The sequence below is a fragment of the Pogona vitticeps genome, chromosome 3 (assembly GCF_051106095.1).
Source record: "Pogona vitticeps strain Pit_001003342236 chromosome 3, PviZW2.1, whole genome shotgun sequence".
Taxonomy (NCBI): Eukaryota; Metazoa; Chordata; class Lepidosauria; order Squamata; family Agamidae; genus Pogona; species Pogona vitticeps.
This window is the reverse complement of record NC_135785.1, coordinates 203,717,826-203,735,583: the sequence shown is the minus strand read 5'-3', so window position 1 is coordinate 203,735,583 and position 17,758 is coordinate 203,717,826. Positions and strand designations below refer to the sequence as shown.

Sequence of the window (17,758 nt, the reverse complement as noted above, 5' to 3'; positions counted from 1 at the left end):
TCTACTGTGGGCTAAACCGCAGAAGCCTGTGCTGCAGGGTCAGAAGATCCGGCAGTCGTAAGATCGAATCCATGCAACGGAATGAGCACCCATCGCTTGTCCCAGCTCCCGCCAACCTAGCGGTTCGAAAGCATGCAAACGCAAGTAGATAAATAGGGACCACCTCGGTGGGAAGGTAAACAGCGTTCCGTGTCTAAATCACACTGGCCACGTGACCACGGAAAGATTGTCTTCGGACAAACACTGGCTCTATGGCTTGAAGAGCGGGATGAGCGCCGCCCCCTAGAGTCGGACACGGCTGGACAAAAATTGTCAAGGGGAACCTTTACCTTTACCTTTACAACTGCATATCTTTGAGGTTCAAATAGGACAATTTTTTGCCATATGACTATTTTGTTTTCTACTGCACAGTAAAACAATCCTTGGTCTACAGGACTCTATAGAAGGGAAGTTTACCCTTCTCAGAGTTTTCTCCACCCCTTACTGTACTCCATATTGTTCCCTCCCACATAATCTAGGAATCAACCCAGTGTGGAGTAGTGAGTAGAGTTACAGATTAGGACTCTGGAGATCTAAGTTCAAAACCCTGCTTAGCTATGGAAACTCATGGGCTGTATGTGTGTGGCATTGGTAAAACTACTCTTTAAGGATCTCACCTGTTTTGAAAGCTCTTTTAGGGTCAGTTCTGACATCACAGCACATAGCCCACACATGCACAGTAGAGAGCCATTGCATTGGCTGGTGATAGTGTCAGCATCATCGGCAGCATCGGCAGCAGCCCCCATATTTCTGAACTGGCAGCAAAATGAGGCAGCTCCCCATTGGGCCCCATGACCAACAATGTGCCCAGCTGTGCCTTATATAAGTATTCCAGAATGAATACTAATAATCAGTGGCTGGCAACTCATCATATAGCAATCATCACTATCCTCTTGAAGACTGCAATCTACTCTTGAATAGGGAATGCACCTTTCACTTGTATCCAAAGTCACAATATATCTCTTGTGCATAGTACTACATTAGAAGTTAAGTTTTATTGATCCTTCAAGCAAGTGAGTTTTTCTTCTAAGTTGTCATTTATTTATTTATTTATTTATTTATTTATTTATTTATTTATTTATTTATTTATTTATTTATTTATTTATTTATTTATTTATTTATTTATTTCCCGCCTGTCTGGTCTTATGACCACTCTGATTCCCAATTAAAAAAAGAACACGGTATAACTTCTGGTAGTGTTGGGCAAAAATAACACTTATTTAAAAGCTAATAAAGTAATGTGTTTCTCCCAAAATAAGACAGGGTCTTATATTATTTTTTGCTCCAAAAAACACATTAGGCTTTATTTTCAGGGGATTTTTTTATGTACAACAATCTACATTCATTCAAATACAGTCATGTCATCTTCTTCTGGTTGCTGCATAATGGTGAAGGGCGGGGTTTCACTCAACTGGGGCTTATTTTGGGGTAGGGCTTATACAGTATTGTGAGCATCCTGAAAAATCATACTAGGGCTTATTTTCAGGTTAGGTCTTATTTTCGTGGAAACAGGATATATGCTGCACATTTGCTGCATAATTTACTGAATAACCCCTAGGCATATGGACAGGATTTTATCACAGAAACTCTGTGCAAACAGATGTATCTGTCCTCATAGACAAATATTTTAGCTGATATTGCAATATCAATAGTCACCATGTAATGTCAGCAATGTATTTTCTTGATATAGTAGAAATCCTAGGAGGGTTGTAGTTAAATATTTTAAAAATTTTCCCACAGGCAATCGAACTTGTTCTTGAGATCAGAATGGGCATCAGAATCAGGATGCAACCACACTGGGAAATACACCAGGATTTGCTCTAGAACCACAATGGTTGAACTTGAAATATTTTTCATTTATCACACAATGGGAAGGTCAATGCAAAGCAGCATGTCCTTTTCTGCTTTCAAGCTGGATTTTTCCCTCTGCAACTGGGGCTTCTACTTTTTCAACATGGAACAATTAAAATTGTGTTTTTCCTGTGAGATCATTTGTTTTGTTTTATGAAAGGATGGGAGGCATGATTCTGGGTGGTGTTCTGGTGATATTCTAAGCTGTGGGGGATGTTTTGGGACAATGGAAACACCCACCCCAGCAACCTGTCTCCCTAGTGCCTCCTCAATTTTGCATTGATATATTAGTTTAGCACTATACCACCTCCTCAGAGACAAAAAAAGGATACATTATGAAGGATACATTATGAAAAAAGGATTCATTATGAAGTATAAACAACTCTGGTGAACTCCAGACTACTAGGTTTCCACAGCATGTGTGTATGTGTGTGTATGTTATGGAGAATTTTGAGAAATGGTCCCTTTCCCCCTAATTCTGTGCAACCCTTTAAACAGTGTGACTGGCTTGAGAGCAAACCATAAAATAAGAGTAAGGGATATGCAGGAGGACATTATCAAAGGGGAACTGTGGGTGTGGATCGAAGCATATCAAATTGACTAAAACAATCTGAGAGCTCAATGGGATCACCTAAGATGAATACAAGCATGAAAGAGACTGTGAATCAAACAGCAGCAAAATTGAATCACTACAATTCAGCTAGCCAGTAAAGCTGCAGCCTGGAAGTCTCTGTGTTAGGTAAGAATTACATCCTCCTCCCTCAAGCCATTTCCCCAAAATAATTTATTTTATTTTATTTTATTTAACTTATATGCCGTCCACACTACCCAAAGGTCTCTGGGTGGCTTACAACAATTAAAATACAATAAAAAGATAAGACAATTAAAATACAATTAAAATATATGCTCTAAAAATTGCCATCAGGACCCACAGTTGATATTATTTCAATTAAAAACCTTCTGGAACAGGAAGGTTTTGACCTAGCGCCGAAATGTCATCCACGGCGCCGCCAGACGAATCTCAGTCAGGAGGGCGTTCCATAGTCTGGGGGCAGCTGCAGAAAAGGCCCTTTGTCTACAAGCCGTCCCTCTTACCTCCTTGAGGGACGGCTCTTTCAAAAGGGCCCCTGGCTAGATCTTAACTTCTGGGTAGGTTCATAGGGAAGGATGCCGTCCTTCAGGTATCCAGGGCCCAAGTCGTTTAGGGCTTTATATGTCAAAACAAGCACTTTGAATTGGGCCCGGGCAGCAACTGGTAGCCAATGTAATTTAAGCAGAATCGGCTTGATACGTCCCCTAGCAGCCCCACCACTCACCAGCTGCGCAACTTGATTCTGGACCAGTTGCAGTCACCAGGCCATCTTCAAAGGCAGCCCCACGTAGAGCACATTGCAATAATCTATGCAAGATGTTACCAGTGCATGTATAACTGTCATGAGACTCCGCTCGTCCAGGTAGGGCCGTAGCTGGCATACTTTCTGCAGCTGAAGTAAGGCAACCTTGGCCACCGAGTCCACCTGGGCTTCCAGAGTTAGACTGGGGTCAAGGAGCACCCCCAGGCTGCGGACCCTGTCCCTTAGGGGGAGTGTAACTCCGTTCAGGGCAGGGAAATGGCCCTCCAGCCTGTCCAGCGAAGCACCCACTAACAGCACTTCCGTCTTGTCTGGATTGAGTTTCAATTTATTAACCCTCATCCAATCCATTATCAGGTCTAGACATGAGTTCAGTACAGAAATCGCCTCACCTGGATTGGTGGAAAACGAGAGAAAGAGCTGAGTATCGTCAGCATATTGTTGACTCTTCAGCCCAAACCTCCTGATGACCTCTCCCAGCGGTTTTATGTAGATGTTAAACAGCATGGGGGACAGTATTGAGCCCTGAGGAACTCCATGACATAAACGCCATGGGACAGAGCAACTGTCCCCCAGCACCACCCTCTGGACACGGTCAGCCAGGAAGGAGCGGAACCACTGTAGAACAGTGCCCCCAACTCCCAACCCAGCCAGCCTATCCAAAAGGACACCATAGTCGATGGTGTTGAAAGCCGCTGAGAGGTCCTGTTTCAACAGGGTCACACTCTCCCTGTCTCTCTCTTGATAAAGGTAATCGTACAGGGCAACCAAGGCAGTCTCCATAATGGCTATGTGTTTGAAGTTTTAAAAACAAACAAAATAACAAAACATGTATTGTAGATCCTCATTACAGATTTTCTGCATCATGTCTCATATGATCTTAAGCAAAAGCTTCATTGTTAGAAAATCTTTGATTTTTATTTCAAAAACATTAAAAGGAATCTGTTGACATATTAATATTGTTTAAACAGTTTCCTTGCTGTAATACAATCCTCCAGGGCTAGTAATACTATTAGCATGCTGTATTTAGGATGTCATACAATGCAGGCGATATTAGGAAGTATGAAATGGTAAAGACCTGGAAAAGGGACAAAGTAAAAGCATTTACTCTATTATTTCATCTTTGTGAATAAATATATGCATCATATTCAGCAGCACAAGATCATTTCCAGCCTTATCACCCAGAGTTCTTAAGCTGATGACATTTTGTTGCTTGCCTTTCAATTCAATAATCTGCATGGTGTATTGGTGCTTCACACAAAACATACACATGCAGGAAAATTCCATTGACCATTTGAACTCTCTTTCCTGTTTTGATCACTATAATCAAAAGCTCAGCTCACATCTATCTTTACAGATTCCTTCCTTTTCTAATTCCATAGAATCCGTTGATAGAGTTCTAATAAGATTTAAATACAAAGAGCCAGATCTGCTGAAGAAAGGGCCATGAGCTGACAGCACATGTGACTTTTGAGAGAAAGAGATTAATAGGGATCAACATAATTGTATAACTAGTTCGGAGCTTGAAAAGTTATTATTGAGGAGTCATCTGTAACTGAGCAATGGTATGACGACGCTCTGGGACTCATAAACAGCAGAGTCACTAACTACTGTATAGCAACTGCTCATTCTGAAGATTCGTGTTTGGCTTTTCTGGAACGGGATAGAGGGCTGACAAGGCATCTGTGTGGTTGGAAATGTTACTTTTAAACTCCTCCACTCCCAACTGTAAGGGAGCTTATCTAGAGATCGAAATCTAACTTGAGGCGATTCCTTCCTTTCCCAGTAAACCTGCAAGCCCCCATTCCATATTACTCAGGAGAACAACCTGACCCATCAAGTGGCTGCAACAAGGAGGAGCAGAAAACTTTCCTTCATTTAACTTATTTTTAATTTAATTTTCATTTACTTTCTTTTTCTAGAAATCACATGTGCTTCCTCCTGTTACAGCATTATCCCTTCAGACATGTATTTCCCAGCTAAATTTGTAATGCCACCCAAAGTAGACCTTTGGTCTAGATGGGCGAGGTAGAAGTCCAAAAAACATAAAATAAATAAAAATAAATGTAAATCATTCAGAGCCACACACCTGAGACATCAGGGTCCAATGAGATATTAAATCAAATATGTATTCCCTCCTCTTACAAGGATATTTCTTAAGATACACAAATCTTTCAGAAAAAAAATGCCTGTTGCTCATTTATCCATATCATATAGGGAAAAACAGACTTATAAAGTCTTATAAGACACCCTGAAGTTTCATGTGTTATTTGGCATAAGCTTTTGTAGACTATAGCTCACTTGTTCAGAGATATCACACAGGTAAGACCAAATCATACAGTTGTAGAACTGGGAAAATTTATCTTCTTAGACTCTAGAGTACCACTCCCAGAAACTCCCAGTCAGTATTGCTGTTTAGTCGTTTAGTCGTGTCTGACTCTTTGTGACCCCATGGACCAGAGCACGCCAGGCCCTCCTGTCTTCCACTGCCTCCCGGAGTTGGGTCAAAGTCATGTTGGTAGCTTCAATGACACTGTCCAACCATCTCATCTTCTGTCGTCCCCTCCTCCTCCTGCCTTCACACTTTCTCAACATCAGGGTCTTTTATTTATTTATTAAATTTATATGCCGCCCACACTACTCAAAGGTCTCTGGGTGGCTTTTTTCCTCTTGCCTTCACACTTTCCCAGCCTCTAGCGTCTTTTCCAGGGAGTCTTCTCTTCTCATGAGATGGCCAAAGTATTGGAGCCTCAGCTTCAGGATCTGACCTTCCAGTGGAATACACAGTGGAAGTGAAGAACAGATTTAAGGAACTTGATTTGGTGGACAGAGTGCCTGAAGAATTATGGATGGTGGCTCGTAACACTGTACAGGAGACAGCAACAAAAACCATACCAAAGAAAGATCAGACTACATCCCAATACCAAAGAAGGGCAGTGCCAAAGAATGCTCCAACTACCATACAATTGCACTCATTTCACACAAGGTTATGCTCAAAATCCTCCAAGGTAGGCTTCAGCAGTATGTGGACCGAGAACTCCCAGAAGTACAAGCTGGATTTCGAAGGGGCAGAGGAACTAGAGACCAAATTGCTGACATGTGCTGGATTATGGAGAAAGCCAGAGAGTTCCAGAAAAACATCTACTTCTGCTTCATTGACTACGCAAAAGCCTTTGACTGTGTGGACCACAGCAAACTATGGCAAGTCCTAAAAGAAATGGGTGTGCCTGACCACCTTATCCATCTCCTGAGAAATCTATACGTGGGACAGGAAGCAACAGTTAGAACTGGATATGGAACAACTGATTGGTTTAAAATTGAGAAAGGAGAACACGGCTGCATATTTCCCCCTGCTTATTTGACCTATATGCATATATGGATAGTAGCATTTTCTAGATTAGCATATAGCACAAACAGAATGCAAAAATAAGTAAACCTAGATAGGCAGAAGTATAAAGCCTTTTCCATCTGTATTATTAAGGGACAAATGACTACAGCAATGAATAGAAGTCCTTTAAACTAAGTTATTACTGTATTAGCCATCGGCAGCATTACTTTGTTTGCACCTAGTTCTTTGTTTTTGTTTTCCTGGCAAAAAATCTCTTTCAAATAAGGTTCACTTATTTACTTTTAAAAATCATCACTGGTCAAAGGGAAGAAATTGCAACTGTTTTAAGAGCACATTGGATAGAACATGAACCAATTTAAGTACAGATCTGACCTAATGTCAAATTTGACAGAGTTAGATAAATGTTCTAATTTAGTCCCTAGCCTGAAGTTCATTTAATCTGTAGAGACTGTTTTAGGAAGTAGACTTGATCTATGAAAGCTCACATAAAAGTCTTTAAGGCGCCACAATGTTTTTGATTTTGATTTTTATGTCTTGTTTTTGGTATTGTCTGCTATTGCACGCAGAGACAAAATCTTAGGAATAAAGATAGCACAATGTCATTTCCCCCCTTTCCTCAGCAACATACTTACAGTAATTATTACCTCCCTCTCATCCTCCTGCATGCCTCCCATACAGAACTGTTCTCACACACCACTTACTCACATGTAGCCTGAGACAGTAGTCTGGAAAAGTGATTCCAAGACTAAGTGGAATTTTGCAATTATTTTCATGCTGTTTCTTTCACTGGTAAAATATTGAACAATAAAATAGAATAGAATATTATTACATTATTTATGTTTTAAATAATGTCCTGTCTATTTAAAAAAATTAAATAATTTAACTCACATATAATATCTCCTGACTGGGAGAAAGGTAGCATAGAAATAAAACAAACAAACAAACAAACATACATATAGCTAATCATTATTATATTTCATAAAATTATTATATAAAATATATTGTTTATTATATTGTTACAAATATATTATATTACAAAATACAGTGGTGCATCGCTTAACGGGTGCTCTGTTTGACGACGAAATCGCTAGACGTCTATGTTTTTGCGATCGCAAAAGCAATTGCAAAATGATGTTCCCTATGGGGGAATTTCGCTTTGCGCTGATCAGTTCCCTGCTTCGGGAACCGATTCTCGCAAAACGACGATTTTAAAACAGCTGATCGGCAGTTTCAAAATGGCCCCCCGCTGTTTTCTGGGATGGATTCCTTGCTGCACGGGCAGCGTAAATGGCCGCGCTATGGAGGATCTTCACTTGACTGTGAATTTCAAGCCCCTAGGAACGCATTAATTGGGTTTTAATGCATTTCTACGGGCTTTTTAAAATCGCATCACAACATTTTCGTTTTACAGCGATTTCGCTGGAACGAATTAATGTCGTATTGCGAGGCACCACTGTATATAAAATATTACAAAATATTACATTTTGTTGCAGTGTGAGCATGCTATCCATCATTACATTTTGCCCATTGGCTGTTTTCTCCTAGCCTGGCAAATGCAAGGGTATAGTGATGACTGCTTTGAGAGTTTGTGTAAAAAAAAGGAAAGGTTCCCCTTGAGAATTTTGTCCAGTCGTGTCCGACTCTAGGCAGCGGTGCTCATCTCTGTTTCCAACCCATAGAGCTAGCGTTTGTCCACAGACAATCCTCCATGGTCACATGGCCAGCGTGACTACACACGGAACACCATTTACCTTCCCACTGAGGTGGTACCTATTTATCTACTTGCATTTTTGCATGCTTTCAAACCGCTAGGTTGGTGGGAGCTGGGACAAGCAACAGGGGCTCACTCCGTCACGTGGATTCAATTTTACAACTGCAGGTCTTCTGACCTTGCAGCACAGAAGCTTCAGCAGTTTAACCCGCAGCGCCACCACATCTCTTGAGAGTTTGTGACATGCCTTTAAAATAAAGATTCTTCTGTCTTGCAGAATTCATACTATACGTTTTTTGTATTTGCTTTTTTGTTTCGTAACATATTCCCAGCTTGTCCTTGCTGCTGCCTGACCTGTGTTTGCCAGCCAGTTAATTGTAATTACAGTACATGACATGTAACAGAACCTTGCTGGATCAGACCGAAGGTTCCCACATTAGTTATCACATACCTATATGAATCTGACAAGCATTCCAGGATATAAACACCCTGGCTCATGTTGCCTTAAACACAGTCCTGGAACATGTTTCCTAGCATGCTACTTTTATATTTATAGGGCAGCATAAAACAACTTTGCATATTCTATAGCCAGAGCTATTGACTGAAACAAGGGAGCAACAACCCCCCCCCATATTTTTGGAATGAGCCGCCGGTCTTGAATAACCCCTTTAGGAAATATAGGAACAGCTAAAATGCAACTTCTATGGCAGTGTTCTAGAAGGTTCTGAAAATATCTGCACAGTACTAGACTACTCCTTTCCTCTGAGACAGAGGAATTGTTAATCTATTAATTTATTTGGATGCAATCCTCAAGCCAAGTGAGAGGAGGATTATGTCATAAACTTTGATTCTTCTCTTACTCAGTTTGAGGAGTGTAGCCAAAGAGGTGGCACATAGCAAGCAATCCTGTGTAGCATAAACACAATGCTACAGCCAGCATACATTTACTCCCCTTTGTTTCTAGTGATGCTACATACTGTAGACAAGAAAATCTAAAGAAATTACATGCCTTACTTTGGTGATGGTTGTTTTCAGCATATGTGGTCTATAAACTGTGAAGAGAAGACAGATAACTCAACATGAAACTCCTTGCAGTTTTCATTAAAATAACTAGAATTAATAACTCAGTTCCTTCAGACTGTACAACGTACTGTGCAATTGCTTGTTTTTCTTCCTTGAAAGAAAGACTTCCTCCACAAAGTCCTACTCTGTAACCTCATCTTGGTACAAAGGCCATCTTAGGATCTCAATGACCGTGCTGATAGGATGTTCACTCTTACCTGTTGAACCAGGCTGGTAAGACTTCTGGCACAGTTACAGAGGTGGACTATGTGTCTCTCATTCATGGGCTAGCATATCTTAGAGTTTCATCAGCAGAAGGATGTTCATGACAAACACAACAAACTGTCCATATATGGAATATTTACATATTTACAATCTTCACTAATTCAGGGACTATCCACACTGATGAAGTCACAGATGATTGAGATAAGAGAGTTAAATCTGCCTATTGAAAGCTACCATTACATTCCCCTCATCTCAATATCCCTTTACAGCCTGAACCTGTATTTGTTAAGTTGCACCACAGCCCTTTATACCAATCCTTGTAGGTCTCCTCAATCAAGAAACAACTGCAGGAGCATTTTATATATAAAATAAAAAATTCTATTGCATGTAATGGTGCCTATGCCCAAATATGGATGAGCAGGATTGTGGCTTAAGTGTTCTTGTATTCTTGTAAAATATCATTGTAGAATCGTAAGAATAATAGAGGTGGAAGGGGCCTATAAGGCCATCAAGTCCAACTCCCTACTCAATGCATACAAGTTATTAATAAAAATGCTGACGATTACTGCGTCCAGTAATGAGTCTTGTGCTACCCAATTTTTTACTTCCTCCCTATTTGAGGTGGAGCGATTGATAAACACTCTGAGTACGATTCTGGAACCAACTGTGTAACTAGCTCAGCAGTCCCCAACGTTTTTGGGACTGCAGACCAGTTGGGGGGTGCGAGCTCCGTGCGCAGGGAGGGTGGGACACTCCTGCGCTTGCGGGTGGGCGTGTCACACTCGTGGGCAGGGTGCTGTACTCATGGGTGGGCGTGTCGTACTTTGCTTCACAAACTATGACACGCCCACCTGCGAGCACGACAAATCCCTCCACGAGCGTGACGTACCCACTGTGCATGCGTGCGGGGGGGGGGGGTTGGACATCCGTGTCCAGGGCCCAGTTCAACGAAGTCCACGGACTGGCACCGGACCGCAGACCAGGGTTAGGGACTCCAGATTTAGCTGACAGTTGTTCTAGCCAGCCCATACCTAATTAATTTACTTATTAGAATTAGAGATGGCTACGAACCGCAGCTCAGGGGTTTGGCGTGGCACCTGCACAGGTATTCTGCTGGTGATGCACACTCCCCTGCATGTTCACCCATTCACTGGGCGAAGCACATTTCCCTCCCCCCCCTCCTCAGCATGACTGCCCACTCATCAATTGCAATGCACACTTCCCTTCTCCGCCTCTTCCAGCAACTGCTCACTCAAAGGCAGCGGTGTGGGCTTCCCTACCCTGTCTCCTCTTCTGAGTGGGCACCTGTTGGAGGAGGAGGAAGAATGTGCGAAAGCAGGACTGCAATTGAAGATTAAGAAGACAAAATCATGACTATAGAAAAACTACACAACTTTAATGCTGACAGTGAAGAACTTTAAATAGTTAGATATTTTATATACCTGTACCTTGATTCATTCATAAATCCGAATGGAGACTGTAGCCAAGAAATTAGAAGAAGACTGAGACTCAGAAGGACAGCAATGAAGAAAATAGAAAACATCACCAAGTGTAAGGATGTGTCACTGGAGATGAAGACCACAATCATCCATACTATTGTATTCCCCATCACCATGTATGGATGTGAAAGCTGGACAATAAAAAAAAAGCTGAAAGAGAAAAAAGTTTATTTGGTTGAAATGTGGTGCTGGAGGATTGCCTTGGAGATGGATACCCAGGGCTGCTAGAAAGACAAACAAGTTGGTCCTAGATCAAATCAAGTCTGAACTATCTCTGGAGGTAAAAATGTTGAAGCTGACGTTGCCGTACTTTGAGCACATCACAGGTTCAGGATTCTCTGGAAAAGACAATGATGCTGGGAAACACTGAAGGCAGTGGAAAAAGAGAAAAAAAACAAATACAAGATGGATTTACTCTAAAGGAAGTCACAGGCTTGGGTTTACAAGAACTGAGCATGGCTGTTGAGTACAGGACATTTTGGAAATTCATACAATTGTCATAAGTCAGAAGTGACTTGGCAGCAGATAACAACATCTATCTTTATAAGCACTTCTATGCATTTTTAAAACCAGCCCTTCAAAGCAAGGCAAAGGTTTTATTAATTTTTTTTATCAGTGATGCAGTGCATCTATGCTGCCCTAATAGAGTCTCATATAATTTTTTACTTCCTCTGTCCCTCCACCAGGGAGCAGAAGTTTTTAATTAGCCAATATCCTGAAGTGGCTCTTTTCTTAAACCACTTCATTATATCAGAAAATCCCAGGAAAGAGCCATGACAGCCAAAAGGCTTGCTTTCTGTTTATTTTCAGTGATCACATATGCTGGAAATGAACCAAAAGACAGCAATCTTCCCTGCATCAAAAAAGTAGAAGCCATGACAAAAGCCCAGAAAGTTATGAGTAGGAACACTTTAGGTGTATGTGTGTGAATTGGTTTGCTCCAGCATGTGATTGCTGGAAAAGGAGCAAAGTATCCTCTCCCTGCACCATCCAAAACAGTGGACTAAATGCTGTCTGACTGCACACTTTGTATATGCCAATGATGATTATCACATCTTCGACCAAGGTCCCCATCAGATTCTACATCTCCTGTACCTCTTTATTTAACATCTTTATTCTTGTTATCAACAGTCGTGCAAAAACAAAACAAAACAAACAAAACAAGTTCTATAAGGGTGCTTTTCAATAAGGGATTCCTACTGCTTGCAATTAAAAGGCTTTGTATAGCTGTTTCCTGAACTGGTGAGAAGGAAGAAAAAGAAAGAAAAAACACAGGAGGCCTGCAAACGGAAGATTACAAAGACTAGATCACCATGGAGTTCAATGAATAGAGCAGTCCAAGGCCACAGTAGAAGTGTACTTTAGAAGTGAACTAAAATTTAAATGGAACAAATTTTAGGCAAAACAAGGAAATGCATATAAAACCCTTTTTTTAATCAGCATGAATTACTTCAATTGTATTGTGTGGATTCTTCTAGCACTAAATATGAAAAATACTGCTATAGACTTTTTAGTCCTACCTGTTTCCATCTGTTAAACACTGGAAAGTGTTTTTATGCAGGGGGATTGAAGCATGGAGATTTCACGATGGGTGGGTTACCCAAGCTGAGAAGGGAGCTGTTAATCCCTAACCACCTGGGGATTGCTTAGCAACCAGAAAGTTTGATTACAATACAGTACTGTCCTTTGCCTGACTGGCGAAATGGCCAAGTGAGTATATAGCAGACTGGGATTCTCAGCAACTGGTTTTCTGACGGTTTCTGTAAGTCTGGGCAAATACCTAATCTGTCATATAGATAGACTACTCTTGCTAGAACAAAAGATTAGTGTTGTAACATATAGGTAAAACACAGGAAAGAAGGAATGTTTGTGAAAGTTGGTTTGATTCTTCCAAGAATATGGCTCTTTCTCTACCACCTTCCTCATTATTTTATTTTATTCTTTCTTTGATTTTATTTATATCCCACTTTTCTCTCAGACTGGAATGCAAGGCAGCTCACAAAAAGATTAAAACAGATACAGGTGAGGTTTTTTTAACAAAAAAAGGTGCAGATAAAACATACAAAAGCTATGTTAATTGATTTTGTAAAAGTGCATGCACTGGGGTGTTTTTTTAAAAAAACCTGCGTGGAAAATTGCATAATTGTGCAAAAGAACAATATCCCTTGTTCCCTTTTCCCTGGCAGGACTACGTTACCAGTAAGCAAGGTTCACCATGTGGACAAAAAAAAAAAAAAAAAAAAAAAAAAGGCATGAGAAAAGGTCTAAGGATAACAAACCTTTTGCCCTGTAGGCTTGCTCTTGTTATTTATACCATAAGGTCAAGACTTAAACCAATGTACAGTAAACCCAATGGTCAATTATGGAGTTAAACTTGGAATTTCAGTGTCCACACATGTTTATATATTTTTTTCTGTTTCCAAGGAGACATGACCTGATCTATGCCAACACAAGCCAGTGTTGTTCTGGGGACAACTCCAGAGAGAAAACCCAAGAGAGAACTTCCTTTACATTCTGGGAGTGGGAGTTACAGTACCATCTCGCAATGTCAAAGTTAATTATGTCTCTGAACATTCTGAGATGGCAAAATAGTTTTTTAATGTCAAAATTTTAAGAGTGCTGTGGAGGGTTTCAGGTTTATTATACAGGGAGTGGTTATGGGATGTAGGTAGGGCCTTTTCAGAATTCAGGAACCATTGAATACAATGTGGCCATTTGCTACATAAAAGTTATAGAACACCACAATCATGCTATGTTAGACTAATAAAACAAACATGTATTCAATTTGTGTACAGATATTCCTTATAAAAGCAATTTTTGTAGTTACTACGCTTGGTGTGTTGTGGACCTACAAACTATGTATATTGTAAGGGTTTCTATACTTGGTTGTGTGAGGGGATACTATATGTAAGAGAACAAGGAAAGTGCAAGTCTGAAAAACTGAGATCTCTTAAAATATTAGGCAGAGCCGTCCTAGAGGTCTGTAACTAATTATGCCAGGATCAGATGTATAGTGCTGCTCTGCTGGCAATGTAGCTGTTGTATCCCATTGTATGCTCAGGAAGAGAAAACCCCACACAAGCACAAAATACCAATGGGCAGGAAAATGACAGAACACCCCCAGAGTACCCAGTTGAGGAATTAAGCTGACAATGTACCACCCACCCACACTGAGTATCCCATGAACTATGAGCTATGTGCTACTGCTGTGATGACACAAATCCCTGCATATCACATCAGAGTCAAGATGTCAAAGCAGAGAACCCCACTCCATCACTGACAGTGGCATAGCTGTCAATAATGTTTCTGCTTTTTAAAGTTTCCTGAAGCCCCATATTAAACGTGGCATATGACTCCAGAAAAATTGTCAAAGATGTATACAGATGTATCAAATGTGTGTTGGAAATGTGAAGCGCATGTGGGAAGCTATTACCATATGTGGTGGCCATGTAGAGTAGCGAAACAGTATTGGAAAAGAGTACATGCTGTGCTGCAACAAATATTGCTTTGTAAGGTTCCACTAACCCCAGAACTGTTTTTATTGAGTATGATACCTGATAACATAGATAAGGAAAAGAAGTATATAGTTATATATATAGTCACTGCAGCTAGAATTCTTTATGCCAAAAATTGGAAAAGTCCAATGGTACCGAAACAAGAAGATCTCATAGAGAAGATACGGGAAACAGCGGAAATGGACATTTTATCAGAAGTGATGAAGGACTGTCCTCTACAAAAGGCAACTGAAAGATGGGACTTATTCTACAAATGGTTTGAGTCATTAGACATCGCTTGAAGAACATGCATTAGAATGAGAACTTAAATCTGGAAGGCAGTAAATAGCAAAAAGAGTAATTTGGAATGTTGATATGGCAATATGTGTAGAATGGATATTAGTATGCCATTGTTTCTCCTCTTCCCTTTAACCTCAATCCCTTTTTCCTTCCTGTTACCCTTTGTTAAAAATAAAATATTAAAAAAACAAACGTATAAGCAGGGGTTCGGATCTCCGTGTGTTTTATGAGCATATCACGTAAAAGAAGAAAGGGGGAAGATACACTTTCTCCATGGGTTCAGTATACATACTGGTGGCACTGTGATTGGTTGTTATCCTCACTTGGTTATGGCAACTTCAGCAGGCTGGCTATCAAACTGTCTCTTCCCCCTTACCTCGACTCTGGGTGGAAATTTTCTTGAGCACCATCAGTTGTATCATCAAAGCAATGTCAATACTGTATACTTCTATCCTGTGCTGCCTACTGATGTATCTTCATTGGTGGAACAGCCCCCTTAATAAATGTCCCACTGATACACTGAAGCAGATGGTGTATTTTGTGTTCTATCAGACATAAGAAACATATTACTAGACCAGAGAAATCCTGAAATTTACGGATGAGCCTCCCCTCAGTCCAAAAGCCATTTGTAGTGCCAGTGTAGCAAGACTTTTGTCATAGAGTATTTTAAAGCTTCTTGATAGCATACAGCAGGGGTGGGGAAAACTGTGGTCCTCCAGATGTTGTTCAACAGCAAGTCCTATGAGCTCCAGTCAGCAGTCAATAGTGCAGAATAATGGAAGCTGCAATCCAAAATAAGGCACATATTCTCCATTGCATAGGATGGTGGCAAGAGGGTTCATGAATTTCCCCCAGGAGAAAGCTAATCGCCGAAGAATTGATGCCTTTGAATTGTGGTGCTGGAGGAGACTCTTGAGAGTTTCCTGGACTGCAAGAACAAACCTATCCATTCTAAAGGAAATCCACCCTGATTGCTCACTGGGAGGACAGATGCCAAAGGCTCCAATACTTTGGCCATCTCATGAGAAGAGAAGACTCCTAGGAAAAGACCCTGACGTTGGGAAAGCGTGAAGGCAAGAGAAGGGGACAACAGAGGATGAGATGGTTGGACAGTGTCACCAAATCTACCAACATGAATTTGGCCAGACTCTGGGAGGCAGTGCAGGACAGGAGGGCCTGGCGTGCTATGGTCTATGGGGTCACAAAGAGTTGGACAAGAGTTAACAACTAAACAACAACAATGTAACTCTGTATACATTAAAATAATGTATAAATTTAGGATTCTGAAGTACTTCCTTGCCTCCCAGAAATACCCATGAAATTCTGTGTTAAACATGGTTTTATTTGTTTATTATTTATCTGGACGTGGTTGCGCTGTGGGCTAAACCGCAGAAGCCTGTGCTGCAGGGTCAGAAGACCAAGCAGTCGTAAGATCAAATCCACGCGACGGAGTGAGCGCCTGTCGCTTGTCCCAGCTCCCGCCAACCTAGGGGTTCGAAAGCATGCAAATGCGAGTAGATAAATAGGTACCATCTCGGTGGGAAGGTAAACAGCGTTCCGTGTCTAAATCACACTGGCCATGTGACCACGGAAAGATTGTCTTTGGACAAACGCTGGTTCTATGGATTGAAGAGCGGGATGAGCGCCGCCCCCTAGGGTCGGACACGACTGGACAAAAATTGTCAAGGGGAACCTTTACCTTTATTTAGCTGGAGTATTTTTGTCTTGCTTCTTAACTTTAAAAGCCCTCAGAGAGGCTTTAAAAAATCTGGAGCTCTCATTTTCTCTTTGCTTTTTTATAAATAAATATGGCTGTATTTCACTGGACCAACTTGACTTCTAGGTTTGTTTTTATTGTGTTAGAGCAACTGCAGTATAAAAAAAGATTGTATTACTATTTATCTATAAAACATAAAAAACTTTAAAATGTATTAATTCTGAGAGTACCACAATACATACTCTGGTTAGGTGATTACTGTAAGTTTGAAATGTTTCTGCAATATAGAAATTTAATATTTTTATCCCGTCTTTAAAGGCACCCAAGGCGGCTATATGTTCATTGGCAAATACTAGAGTCTCCTGTGCGTTGTAAACCTGATTTGTCGAGAACAAGGATGCAGAGGCTGGGTTATATTTCAGTAACATCCCTGATAAACTTCCATGTCCCCGGGGGTGTTTTTTCTGCGAAAAAGGCAACGGTTGAGACCGAGCAGCCTAATTCTGCCGCAGAGGCGGCTGGGGGGGGGGGACAGCTATCGGGAGACCCAAGGTCTATGTACAGTAGATGCTTCTAGAACACGGTATATGCGGTATATTGTAGATGTGTTACAACTTTTCGCGGGGATCTCCAGGGCGCTTCTAGTTTATGTAGATAGGGGTGTGGTTTTTTTGGAGAAGGATTCCGTCCAACCCAGCCACACGCCCCGAAAATTGTTTTTTAAAAGCTTCGCAAAGCCACAGGTGTTTCTAGAAGCTTCTGGAATGCCAGTGAGGCACGGAGAGTCCTCCGGCTGTAGGTGTCTTATCCTACAGCGACACAACCCCATTCGGATTCGTATAGCCATGTGTGGATTTTACTTTTTTTTTTGGGGGGGGAGAACGTGTTGGGTATTTCCAGATGTGGGTCATTCCGCTCCAAAGGTGCCTCCCACGTTTATTGCCGGCCGGCCGGCGTGATTTCCCACGTGTAACTGAAAGGCGTGGGGAGGGGGAGGAAGGCAGAGCGAGTGGAAATTTCCACTCTGCAGTCGTAGCTGCGGCCACGAAGAGAAAGAGGAGGGGGAGAAAAGGCGGGACCAGCATCATCTCCACCGACAAGGGGAGTGAGTGAGAGAGAAAGAGACGGCGTCCTTCAGCTTCGTTCTCAGGCGTACCCG

General features: G+C 41.3%; 1 long non-coding RNA gene across 1 annotated transcript; it reads right to left on the bottom strand.

The window, feature by feature from the left end:
• Window positions 1-4,037: 4,037 nt before the first annotated feature.
• LOC144587739 (uncharacterized) lies at window positions 4,038-9,250 on the bottom strand. Its single transcript, XR_013542873.1, has 2 exons — window positions 5,332-9,250; window positions 4,038-4,320 (listed from the first exon to the last, which is right to left on the bottom strand). It is a non-coding gene; the product is annotated as an uncharacterized LOC144587739 (long non-coding RNA).
• Window positions 9,251-17,758: the final 8,508 nt, after the last annotated feature.